Source organism: Sarcophilus harrisii, chromosome 5 (assembly GCF_902635505.1).
Source record: "Sarcophilus harrisii chromosome 5, mSarHar1.11, whole genome shotgun sequence".
Classification (NCBI taxonomy): Eukaryota; Metazoa; Chordata; class Mammalia; order Dasyuromorphia; family Dasyuridae; genus Sarcophilus; species Sarcophilus harrisii.
The window spans coordinates 194,017,588-194,031,704 of record NC_045430.1 but is presented as its reverse complement, the minus strand read 5'-3'; the positions used below and the strand labels follow the sequence as shown (position 1 = coordinate 194,031,704).

The following is a 14,117-nucleotide window of genomic DNA, read 5'->3' as shown; positions in this document are numbered from 1 at the left end:
ATTGGAGGAAGATGAGCAGAAATAGAACTTATTCGAAGATGAATTAATAAAAGGTAATTTGAAGGCAATGGAGGCAATGGGAACTTTAGAGAGAAGATAGTACTTGAGTAAGGTCCTGAAAGAAAAGTGAAAAGTGGTTGTGAGAGTTCTTCAGAAGGCATGGTCTACCCCTAAGACCTGAATGAGAATCTTATCTGCAAGATAACTAGCAAGCAGTCATTCTTAAAAGACCTACATCAAGGAGGAAATCCCTCCTCAGGAGAGACAATTAGTTCCACTTTGTAAGCCCCTCAATTTACAGATAAGAAAACTGACACCCAGAGTTAGTAGATTTGAGGCTAACATTTAAACCAAGGACTTCTAAAATCTGGCACTAGACTAAGTCAACTATATCATATTACTCTTCAAATATGTCCAATTACATGCTGATCTCAGTTTACTAAGATTGTCTCCAAAATTGATTTCTTTCTTCGTACAAGAGTATTGGATCTTAAACAGTCATTTGCTTTGTTTCATAAAATTTTAAACCATTTGTCTGAGAAAAGAAAAAAATAACATCCTACTTGAAACATGCAAAAGTCATTTTCCATAAGTGTGGAAGAGTTTCAGGAAGATTAGAAGCAATTAGTTAAAGTAGGCCCTCAGAATCACAGGATTCCAATACAGATAGTTTTCAGTGTTGTGTCAAAGTATCTTTCAATATTTTGCTAAAAATTTGGAACATTATGTCCTTGAATACTCATTAGAGACCTAGAAGAGAAGTATGGAGAATTCAATTCCTATATTTTGGACTTTTTTGTTTGAACTTTTAACTAACCTATTTTTTTCCATTTCTTTTTCACTCCACTTACATTTTGTTGCTGTAGTAGCTGGCATTTATACAGCTGTTTTCTCCCTTGATCTGCTGAATAAGGTCCTGATTATTTTCAAACAACTTTTGTAATTAGCTTTGAAGAAGCAAATTGCTATGTTATGTACTGTATATCTGTGATTACGATAAACCGTTCTTTTTTATCACACTGCAGTGTGGGCTTTAATTGGCAAGCTCCAGCAGTCTGGTGATCATTCCATGAACTCGCTTCTATATGTTGAGGTAAAAAACAAAGACTATGCAACAAGCAACACGAGAAGACTGATATTTTATGCTGGCCTGGGGTTTAAAATATTCTATCAAATCAAAAAATCTTGCTATAATATAAAGGTGTGATTTCCCTGGAATACTAGCAGAAATCCCTATGGCCCAGAGGTCATTAACAGGGTCTGTGCCTTTATACAGATTGTCCCCCTGTATGTCTCCTTTTCCCCTCAGCCTCTTAGCACCTCTAGTTCCTTCAAGCTTCAAATCAAGTGCCAAGAGGAAGCCTCTCCTGACTCTCCACTTGCTAGCATCCTCCTTCTCTCCTCCCCAAGTTATCTTGCATTTACTTTATAGTTTATATTAGCTATGTATGTGCTATTGGCCCCCCCCTCCCCAAAAAGAATGAATCTTCCTTGAAGACAGAAACTGTTGAATTTTTGTCTTTGAATTCTGGATGCTAAGAATGATTGGCACATAGTACTATGTGCACTTAAAAATCTTGCTGAGAGAATCTTATTGAGTCTGGTACTTTTAGTTAAGGTATAGGAGTCAAACTCCCCCACAAATACCTTAACAAGATCTAAAAAGGCACCACATGGGATAATAAAAAGAAACACTAATATGCCTTTCTTCTATGATGACATGAAAATGGACAGTGAGGATACTTGAGAGAGGCAGAAGCCAGACCAAGTTTCATAAAGATTGAGGTGGGGAGCAATGCTATCCCAACTCCCTTCAATGAACTAGGCTGTCGGAGATATAGTTGGAGACAAAGGCAGGTGCCATAGGTCAGGGAAGCACCAGGCAGTCATGCCTTACAGTCCTTTGAGCCAAAGCAAGAAAGGAGGGGAAGGAAGAATGGGAGTCTGGGTGAGGGATGCTAGGGGCTTGTTGCAAGATTTCCCACCTAGCAAGGCTGCAGCAAGGATGGAACCAGCTTCCAATGGAATGGGATACAAAAAAGATGAGGCTAGAACCTGTGTTGGCTCACAGGGAGGTAGAAGTCAGAAGATAAGGGACTCTAAGCTCCAGCTGCTCTATTCAGAATTGTAGCAACAGCAGCATTCTGAGTAGGGGATTCCAAGAGGCAAAGATGAGATGAGGAGACCATTCTCCAGACAGTGATTGGTCTGTACAATGGCAGAAAGGTGAGATAGAGAAAAAAAAACAGACAGACAGAGAAAGGGAGGGAAAGGGAGGAGAGACCAACAAAGGAAAAGATAAAGAAGAGAGGGAGAGGGTGAGAGAGAGGGGAAAAGAGGGAGAGAAAGGGGGAGGGAGAGAGAGAAAGAGGGAGGGAAGAAGGGAGGGAGGGGGGAGGGGAGAGGGAGAAAGAGGCAGGGGAAGGGAAGAAAGCAAGGAGGGAGGGAAGGAGGAAGAGAAGAAGAGGGAAAGAGGGAGGGAGAAAGGGAAAAGGAGAGGGGGGAAATAAAGGGGAAGAAGAGAGGGAGAGGGAAAGAAGGGAATGAAGAGAGAGAGGAAGAGAAGGGGAGGAAAAGAGGGAAAGGGAGAGAGAGAGAAATAAAGGGGGAAGGAGAAAGGGAGAGGGAGAAGACAGGAAAAGAAGGAAAGAGAGAGGGAGAGGGAGAGGGAAAGAGGGAGAATATCTGAAGATTAAGAAAACTTCTAAATCTTCCTTCCTTTATCTCTACTCTCCCTACCCCAGTTCCCATGTTCTCTGGCTCCCATCCCATCTCTTGTGTTGTTAAGAGCCCAAATTCCTCTTCCCTCCCTTTCCCACATCCCTACCTGTAGTACAGAGTCTGAAGGAGATAGCTGAGAGATTTTTTGTTCCACAGCATGTATGACCTGCTTTTAACAAAGAAAAAACATTTAATCAAAAGCCCAGTCATTGTATCTGACAGGTATGTAGTCTTTCCTACTCATAGCTCTCTACACCAAAGAGACAAAGACGGTCTATTTTGGTTTTTTTGGTCAGTTTTCTAAGACACGGATTATTGATTATTGGAGGGAGGGGATGATATAGCAGGGGTGCGCAGAATGTAGAATGGTTGAGTCCCTCCCCCAGCCACTGAATGAGATTAGAGAGTAAGTCCACACATAGGTGGACACTTCCCATGTACATGAATTTATGTAGTAGCCCTGACTGATAAATGGTACATTCCACTGCCTGCTGAAATGACTCATCCAGCTGTTAATTGTTTTGGTCATTAGTGACTGGAGTTATTGCCAAGATGTTGTTGATGAAGTGGATGTGCATGTTGTAGAATGGGGAAGAGGTTAGAGATAGACTCTAGTCAAAGAAACTTTCTCTCTCTGATTTGTAAGAGAAATTGGAGACAAAAACTTTGATGTTCTTTTTAGATCCTTATTTCTTGGGACTTCCCCTTCCCCCAGCATTTTCTGTCTTTAAGACTTCCAGCTGAAAAAATAAAGAGATTCAGGAAAGGGGAGGGAGAGTGATGAGGTGAGAATCGAGTTAAAGAGGAGGGGAAGACATTTCACTCACTTTCCCTATTAGCATCATTGGTGACTTGTAACATTAAAAAAAAAAAAAAAACTTGGAATAAGCCAGTTAAAGTCTTGAGTAAGAAAAGCATCATCATTCCAATTTTACAGGTGGGGAAATAAGCTGAGCACAAAATATTCTTGAAGTGACATATTCAAAGTCACACTAGTCTGTGTCAGAATGGGGACCTGAACCTGGGCACTCTGAGTGCAGATTTAGGCTTAAACAGCATATTCCCTTACATTTTGGGGGGTTAGTGACAGCCTCCAGCCTTTACTCCTATGAGTAACTATAAATGTCATTCCTGAAAAGGAACTTTTAACTTCCTCCCATTCATAGTAGCTAGTTTCTCAAATTATTAGCTCATTGTTTTGGAAATCTCATATTGTTTCTAATTTTACTTTGAGTTCCATAAAACAGAGACTGTGTTTTTTATTCTCCCTTATAGTGCCTAGCACACCTTTGCACATACTAGGTGTGCAATAAAGATTTATTGAGTGATTTCATGAATACAGGGTAGATAAGTTTTAATGAGGAAAGGAGTAAGCATAGCAACCTCAGTCCCTTAGCAGACAGGCTTCTGGGTAAACTAGAGATGGAGTAAATAGCACAAAAAAAGGTTGAATAATTTTACCTCTGCCACATGTTGCCTGGGCCCTGCCCTGAAACAAACATTATTAATGGTTCTCTTGGTTACTGCTGAATAACTCTCCAGGTTACCATTGAATGATTCCCCTAAATATTACAGTCAGGCTAATTCCTGAAGATGCACTTTAGGAAAAACTGGGATGGGAATTGTTTGGGGTCTAAAGTGTGAAATGCAGAACTTTATGGGAATTCCCTAGAATGAGAGCCTCAAGTTTCCCATCTTATGATTCTCAAAATTGATTCTTTTCTTCCTAAATTGCTCATTGTGAAAGTTTTTAAGTATTTCTCCAAGGAAAAGAGTGAATTGTGAATTAGAACTCATTTTTAGTATATCACAATCATAATTATTAATGAGCAGCTAATTTAGGAAACTTGCAAGAGAATTGCATGTAATTAAAATGGTTTTTCCCCCTAAGTTTAAGCAGAAAAAAGAAGGGGAAATAAAATTATTTAATTTAAGATACTTAGAGTTTAAAAACACAAATGGCCCTTTATCTTTCCTACTGTAAATCCATCATTCCCCAAGTGATTCCCTGAGGAAGCTTTTACCAAGTAAAGTAGTAGAGAATACTGGACTTGAAATTAAAAAGACCTGAATTCAAAGTTGGCCACAGACACTTAGTAGCTGGACAAGTCACTTAAACCCTGAATACTTCAGTTTCCTCAACTGAAAAACAGGGATGAAAATGATAACATCTACCTTCCAGGTTTGTTGTGATGATCATATGAGGTATTTGTAAAACATTTAGATTTACCTTCTATCTAGTCACCATATATCTGTGAAATTTCAGTGTCTTTGTGTTTATTCTTTCTAAATCTTAAGTGAAGAAATGTCCTAAGATGGAAGTCTGCAAGTTGGCCATCAGTAGTAGTGCCCACTAGAGCAAGTAATCCTGGAGAGATAATGGCAATGAAAGTATCATCACCCAGTAGGAAGAGACACACTGAGAATCCAAGTCATCCTATGAAAGACTGAATAAATCATGGTAAAAAAAAAAAATTCTTTAGTTTATTCAGAAGAAACGGGAGAATTGGGGGTTATTTGGGTGTTAGATGTGATAAGATTATAGGATTAAAAAATGCCTTGTTATATCAACAAACATTTACTTTCTCTCATAATACTGGAGAAAGAAAATCAAAACTTTTGAACAAATATGTGTACTCAAACAAAACAAATTCTCACATTGGCCATGTTCAAAAATTTGTTTTATTCTGCATATTTAATCCATTATTTCTTCATCAGGAGGGTAGCATTCTTCTTCCTTTGGAATCATGGTTAAGAATCATAGCATTTTTGAGTTGAAGAGAGACAGAGAAAACCATGGGATTCCAGAAAAGCAATGACCTTCAGAGCCCAGCAAAGAATTATGCCTGTAGTAATTCTGCTTCACTACCTGAAAATGAATCTCCTAATCCCCTGAAATCTGAATCCTGATCTAGGTAACCTACTGAAATAGAATTCTTAAAAGTTATCAGTGTCTATAAATCAGTGATTATTTTTTTCCTTCATTTTCATCTTCCGGCACTGTTATCTAACAGTGTTGATCGCTGATATTATTTCCTCTCCCAATTTCCCTAATATTGCTCTTTCTGGATTTTTCCTGTTTTATCTCTGATGGATACTTTTCCTCCTTTTTCACTAGTTTTTCATGCTGTTACATTCTAATTATGATCTTCACAATTTTGTCTAGGCCCTTTGCTTTGTGTTTTCTACATCCTTTCTCCCTGGCATTTCATTCCATTTCATCACTGCAACATCAGCTAAAATTTCCATTCTAGATAACCTATAAATATTTATTTCTAATACTGACTCCTTTCCATGTTTCCATTTGTCTGGTGAACATTTCACATGTATGTCTTGGTCACCTCAGATTCAACAAATCCAAAAGTGAAATAGTTTTCCTTCCTTATTCATACTACAATAAGAATTCCAGTTTTCTTACTCTCTGTATGACCTTGGGCAAAACATTTAAACTCTTTGAGCCTCGGAGTCTTCATCTATAAAATGGAGAAATTCAATTGGATGATCTTTAAAGACCTTTCTACTCAAAAGTGCTATGATTCTTTTTTTTTTCCCCATAAGACAACGTTATCTAGTTTTGTTTTGTTTTTTAATTAAATAACTTTTTATTGACAGAACCCATGCCAGGGTAATTTTTTACAACATTATCCTTTGCACTCACTTCTGTTCCGATTTTTCCCCTCCCTCCCTCCACCCTCTCCCCAAGATGGCAAGCAGTCCTATGCATGTTAAATAGATTACAGTAGATCTTGGATACAATATATGTGTGCAGAACCGAACAGTTTTCTTTGCTCAGGGAGAATTGGATTTAGAAGGTATAAATAACCTGGGAAGAAGAACAAAAATATAAGCACCAAAGAAAGAACACTAGGAAACGAAGTGCTATGATTCTTAACCTTGATTCCAATCATGTTCTCCTCTCCCAGAAAATCCCAGGGTAGAATATTACCCTCTTGATAGAGAAATAAGGGACTAAATATATCAGAATGAGACACATTTTTGAACATGGGAATTTGTTTTGTTTGACTACACACATTTTGATTTTCTTTCTCCAAAGTTGTGAGAAAGTAAATGTTTGTTGATTATAACAAAACTTTTTTTAATCTTATAATCTTATCATGTCTAATCCCCAAATCAGTTCTTTTTCCTACTGCTTCTGAATAAACTAAAGAATGTTTTTACCATGCTGTAATATAATCTTATCTTCTTCTCCCTCTTCATATTCCTTACCATCATCTAGTCACCAGATCCTGCTAATTGTTTCTCAGGCTCCCTTCAGTCCCAACCAACACTTTTCTTGATTTGGCCATTGACAGTTACCCCACTTAAATTTCCTCTACATTCTCTATTATATAGCTCACATCTTTTCTAAGGAAGGATATTCAAAATTTTTTATAATGAATTTTGATAGATCTCAACTCATTTTTTCACTACAAGGGATGTAGTTCATCTATACTTCAAAGTGTGTTCCTTTAAACCAGGGCATAGGAATCTATTTGTGTTCTTACCTTATCAGCAATCCTTATACAACTTAACTTGGCCTTGCAGTCTCTGCATTATTCTGCATGTATTCTCCCTTTTTATTAGTCTTAATTGGAAATACAGAATCCAAGACTAGTCAAACCTCACTGATTTGAGCTAATTGGGGGAGGAGTAAAAGAGAAACAGTCTGAATTCATAAAAAGTATTTTTTTTGTGTGACTTAAAAAGAAAAGAAATGGAGGACTATTCTCAAGTATATACAGAAAATCTAACAAAATAGTTCAAAGTAGGCATGCTGGATCAGTTTTAAAGAGCCAACATCTCATTTATAAATAATAATATGTTTTTGCATAACGTAATTTATACACTACAATATTTTTACAACTTAATTATGTCCTATACAGTCATGTTTATACCATTAATTTGTTTAATTATTTTCTCTATAGATGGTATAAGGCAAACTTCAGCCTAGTTTAACATGTATTGTCACAAGTTCTTTCTGTGTTTTACTGAAAACATATTCTACAGCAAATCAATTTTTAATACTTTATTGATATTTAAGGGATATTATACTTTTTTTGGATAGAAACTTATGTATTAATCTTTGTTTCACTTGTTTCAAGGGAACCTAATGACTGTATAACTCCATTATGGAAAAAACAATACCCAGTCTAATAGATATATATACAAGAAAAAAAAAATACTTGCAAAAAATTTTAATGGAAAGTTATAACAATGGTAAAGGTTGAGAACCATTTAAGAGAAGTCATAGATGGAAATGATTAAGACTAAGTATATAGTGACAAAATCCAAGTGTAGCTCAAGACAAGATTTATTTTTATTTTTCTTCTGATCTGCACTTAATTATAAATATGCAATGATTATAGAAATATAAATGGAAAGAATAAAATAACAATTTAAATGCAATTCTGTAAAATGTAATAACGGTGGCTCCAACTAAGAGATATGAGAAGAAATCTCTCTAACTTCTTTGTAGATGTGGGGGAATATGGATGATGAATACTATATAGAATGTTAGATTCCTGCCTCCATATGTTGGTTCATTGTGTTGACCATTTGTTTTTCTTTTTTCTAAGGGCTGTTTTCTGGGAGAAGAGAACAGAAGAAGAAATTGGGAAGTACAGTTAATATAAAATCAAATCTATCAATAAAAATTGATTTTTAAAAAATACATAAATTCACAAAGTCTGTTATAATCATTGATCTGACAGGGCCAATCTCCCCATTCCTAGTGGTTTTGATATATTCATATGCTATTTATTCCTTTATTTCCTGAATGAATATATCCCTTTTGATATAGTGCCAGAATCTTAGGCTTTGGATGGAGATATAGGAAACTATTGATTTAGAATAGCAAGAAGGTCATGACTAAGGGTGGTATGACATGTTATATTACAGCTCATGGCATGGAGCAAGTCTTTTGCTGTTCTCATTCAATTTGATTCAGAATAACATGCTGAGAAATTCCTAAGAAAACCCACTGTCTCAGTCCTGAATATTTGCTATAATTTTATAAATTAAATATAAAATATATTATATAATATTACATATATGATATATAATATAACATATATAAATATAAAAATTATAAATGAACAATAGCTCATTTTATTTTTTAAACTAATTTTAATATCTTTTGTCTTTTCATCTAGTTATGTCTGGACATACTGTTATTTCTCCCCCAAATGATCCCTTTGACATTTAAATAAACCTATCCGTTTAAAAGAGTAAGGCCCTTACTTATCTTTCCTCTGGGGTAGAATTCATCATTATAATTATTCAACATTCAGTTTAATTTTAGTGGTCAAGATCCATTTTTGGAAAAAATGGGAGAATTTTGAATAAGCAAAATAGGCTTAGAGGATGGAAGAATGAGAATGTTAGGTTACATTAGGAATCAACAGGGTTAATTTAATTAAGTGGCTATAGTAATAGAAGATGTGTGAGAGAAGAAAACTATGAACTTAATACAGAGTCCCAGAGATGGCATGAACATATACAGCAACTACTGATTTATGTTGGCACTTGGCAAAGTTGAAGATAAGGAGATGTTCACAGTTGATAGATAATACCCTTGAGCAAATGTTAAGTGCATCTTGCTTAATGGGAACTGTGACATTTCTGTCATTTTAAAAGGGGCTGGGATTTCAAGGCAAGTCCAAAAGAGGTTTTTTAATTCCTCTATGGTGTTATGTCTCTCCCCTGTAACTGCTACGATGATTAGTGATGTCTAATTAGGATAGTATAGACACAGCAAGTTAGACTTATTCTAGACACAGAAAACTAGTACAGCAGGAATAGATCATTCAGTACTCATATGCTCTAAAATTGGGCATGCACAAACATGTATTCACTTACCACAAAGCACATTGTTTTTAATATACTGAGTGTCATAGTAAGATTCAGGATAAGCACAAATCTTGCCTCAAACACGAAGTTATCTGCCTCTATTTATCTGTAAAATGGGGATAAGAATAGTATATTTCTTCTAGGGTTGCGAGGATGAAATAAGATAATACAGGCACAGATTTTCTAAACTTTAAAATATGAGTATTAGTTATTATTCTTAATTTTTTAAAAAGCTATGAAAAATCTGATAAAGGAATGGAGTTCCACTAACATCCTCTTCTAGTATGTTATCATAGCATGGAAGTATCCTTCAAGGCTGGTAGGATATGTTGCCAGAACACAGTGCCTGCTAGGTCCTTAAAGACTTAGAATAGGGGTTTGATGAAAGAGTGAATATGTTCTTTAAGGAGCAGCCTAGCTAAGCTTGGACAGTTTCACCACCAAAATGCTAGCTACTGAGAGTCAGCTGATTTTGGCTTCTCAATGCTCAAAATACAGCAATTAAATCTTAAAATATTGAAAAAAGTTCAGTAGTACAAAAGAAATGAAATAACCTGCTAATGACATTCGGCCTTTTTATCTCTAACTTACCAGCTTTTGTTTCTTTAACTACTGGTTAGTTATTTTTCTCCCACCACCATACTATTAAAGGTAATTTGCATAGCTTGTGTCCCTATTTTTTTCAGACTATAAGATAGTATTTAGACTATAGGTAATAACTGCTTCCTTTTCAGCTATCCATTCCTAGCATGAAAGTTTCAAATAGCTCATAAATTGAAAGGCAATGTGACTGTACAATAGATATGCTGGACATGGGGTTAGGACACCTGGATTTAAATCCCATCTCAGGCACTAATTAGCTGTGTGACCATAGGCAAGTCACTGAAATTCAGCACCATAGGTTCTGTGTGAAAAAGAGACAATAATATTTCTACAACCAAGGTGATTGCTGTTCTACTTAAATTTCATAGGATTGTTTTCATGAAAGCCCTTTGAAAATCTTACTGCATTTTCTAAATGTGTTTTTTAAAAAATAGGTAGTTTTATTAAACTCCACTAACTTAATCCCTTTCCATAGTCCTCCAAAGAATTGAAATTCTTTAGCTTCTCGGTCTTCTCCTTTTTTCTTTTCCAAGTAGTTCTGGATTTATTTACATGGTATATCCATAATATAATTATGCATTCCACTAGTTATTTCTTTTTTTAAAATAGATCCTAATTAATTTTATTTTGTTTTTATATTAACTACATGCTACCTTATCCCAGATATTTCTAATTGACTTTTTACAGCTCCTACCAACTGGTTTCTTAAAGGACCCAATTCTTTCAGAACTATCTGAAACTGAACACAGATCAAAAAACATGTCTTCTTCCTATCCGACAGAAATGATGATGAAACCACTTTAAATTGTTTTTTTCAAAAACCTATGCCAGAAAATGCCGTAAGCTTGGATTTATAACTATAAACTCTATAAAAGAAGGCAGTCTATACCAGAAGACAGCTTGTAAAAGTTTAAGCTCTTAGAGGAAACTTAACTGCTAAGAAAATTGCCATTGTATTTAAATTGCAAGCAATCCTTAGACTAGGAACAAGTAAAGATATATGTTGTAGTAGGGAGAAGCTTCTTTCTTGCAATGCCCTTGCAAACATGCAAGATAATAACACATTGACTATAGGACAAGCTATATTTCAATTGACCGAAAACACAACACACAAAAGATTTACAGAAATATCCATGAGAGCACAAAACAATTATCTTTTCCTCCCCATTAGGCTGCTTTTCTTGAGTGGACCATCTGCTCCCACTCCACACTACAAAAAGGAAAGAAAAAACCAACACTAGGGTCCATACAGTCCTTCTAATTTATAGTTCTATCCTGTGCTGCACATATAACACCCCAACACTCATCCCAAGTAAAAGGATTTGGGATTATCCCTTCCCTATGGACCACTATGATCCATTTATCTCATACTAACTTCAAAAGACAAGGTTTATTGTGGCTCTTATCCCTTTCTATTCCTTGGAACTACTTCCTTTTTTTGCATATGAAGGCTTACCTTCCAGGAGTTCAAATCTGAATTTTTGATTGTATAACTTCTTTGCTATATGTCTCTTAACTGTGGTTCTCTCCCTTCTGCATGTCTCTATACTCCCTTTAAAAAAACTAAATCTAGTCCACACAGAGTAAATTCACAGTGTCCAACACATAGTAGGTGTTTTATAAATGTTTATTGATTAATTGATTGGTGGTTGCAAAAATTATGAATTTTTGTTTCAAAATTGTCTTGGAGTCAGTGAAAGTACTATACATTTTCCAAAATGTAAATCAACTTGCTTTCATTGTAGGTCCAGTTCATTGTAAACATATATATGTATGTGTGTGTGTGTGTGTGTTCACAAACTAGAAATAAGGGTTGTCCATATATGTAATTATATATCATATTCTAGACAGCCAATATTCTTGAACCGCTTGGTTTTTCTTGTGTGAATATCACCTTCAGGTGGCTCTGTAGTGTTTGGAGGAATACAATTTAATCTCCAAACAGGAGCATCTGGAAGATTTCACTATCTGAATATGTTCTTTGAGAATGACTGTACTGTGTCTTGCATGACATTAATAATCAATTTCTCTGTTTTATGCCTCAGTTAATATTAGTTGTCAGGAGGTCATTGAACAAAATTATACATTATTGAATCTATCAAGAAATCTTTCTGGTCATAACATATGCAAGAAACATACTTTGTTGAAAGAAAGCAATTGAGAATACATTTTGCTTTACTGAAACACATGCTTTTTAAGTTGTCAAAAAATAACAAGTACAACGGAACTTCATATTCTCTGCAACTTGCAGTCATTTATATGATTGTAAAGGTATAATCTGCTATAGAACATATTTTCTTTTTAAAACAAATGTTTTGAGGAGCAGCTAGTTGATGCAGTAGATAGGGTACCATCCCTGAAGTCAGGAGGATCTGGATTCAAATGTGACCCCAGACACTTAATACTTCCTAGTTGTACGACCCTAGGCAAGTCACTTAATCCCAATTACCTCAGAACATAAATAAATAAATAAAATTTTTAAAATGTCTTGAGCTATTCATGCCCTTCTTTCTCATTCAACACTGCCAACATGATATTCAAATGCTATGTGGAAACTAGATGACATATATTTCCTTTGGGCCACGTGCCAAGCTGGTAATTATTTTGGATATTATTGGTCAGAACAGGGGTTTAGTTGGTGGGCCATGAAATGATGTGAATGACTTTGTTGTCAAGTTCCCCCACAAGTGCTCCTCACATGTATGTCTAGGTTATTTGTGAGGGAAAAAAAGATCAGTGCAAAATGGAAAGCTACAAGATAGACCAAGAAGATTGAAGGCAGAGAAAGGAAAGTCAAGATGACAGATTTTAACCGTTATTAAGCCATAAAGGCAAGAAAATGAGAAACAATTATCAGGCACAAAGTGAAGAAGCTCTAGAAGACAATTACCCAGAAAGGGTCACCTAAGAAGGCAGCTGTCTATTGGGTTATTTGCATCAAAGGTCTCCACCAAGAAGATCCCCTCTAAGAAGACTGAGAGCCAGAAGGCAGCCCCAGGTCAAAAGATCCCAGCTCAGAAGGGACCTACCCAAAAGGGACCTGCTCAGACAGCACAAGCTTAGGAAACTTCTCCAGTCCAGAAAGCAGTTGCTTCAAGGGCCAAAAAAAAAAAAGAGAGAGAGAGAGAGAGAGAGAGACTTTTAGAAATCAAATAAAGATTATTTTTATACAAAAAAATTGATATTGTTTTTTTAAAAGTAACTGTTACTTTCCAAAATTCTTCCCACCTTTACCCCTATAGAATATTTTCATAATAAAACAAACAAAATACAGTTAATGAAAACAAATCAATAAAATGACCATGTTTGACAGTATATGAAGAATTCTGTATGCATAGCACACCATTTCACCTTTATTGTTATTGTTGTTGTTTGCTTGCTTGTTTTTTTTCTCTCATTTTTTCCCTTTTTGATCTGATTTTTCTTGTGCAACTTGATAAATGTAGAAATATGTTTAGAATATGCATATGTTTAATCTGTATTGAATTACTTGCCATCTAAGGGAGAAGATAGTAGGGAGAAAGGAAGGAAAATATGGAACACAAAGTTTTGCAAGAATGAATATTGAAAACTATCTTTCATGTAATTTTGAAAATAAAAAGCTATCATTGTATAGTTGTCTACATGTTGTCTCTTTTATTGGAGTTTCCTGAGTTCCAGGATTGGCTTCTGACTTTCTATGTAGCCCTACAATTTTGCATGGTGCCTGACACATAGCAAACATTTAATAAACAATTTTTGACTGCTGCTATAAATATAGTTTAACTTATGGGACTTCACTCTCTGCCTTTGACATCATTGGAATGTCGACTCAATGGTTCATTCACTGGATCAAAGGATATGAACAATTTAGAAATGATTTTTACAGAACCTCTTTTACAAAAATCTTCCTGTTATTTGCTCACATTTTCATTAAGGATGCTTTTGTTAGGAGTATAATTATT

The 14,117-nt window shown here is 35.5% G+C and overlaps 1 pseudogene; it reads left to right on the top strand.

Moving 5' to 3' along the window:
* The first annotated feature begins 12,703 nt into the window (after nucleotides 1–12,703).
* Nucleotides 12,704–13,275, top strand: LOC111721130 (annotated as a pseudogene).
* The last annotated feature ends 842 nt before the right edge of the window (nucleotides 13,276–14,117 follow it).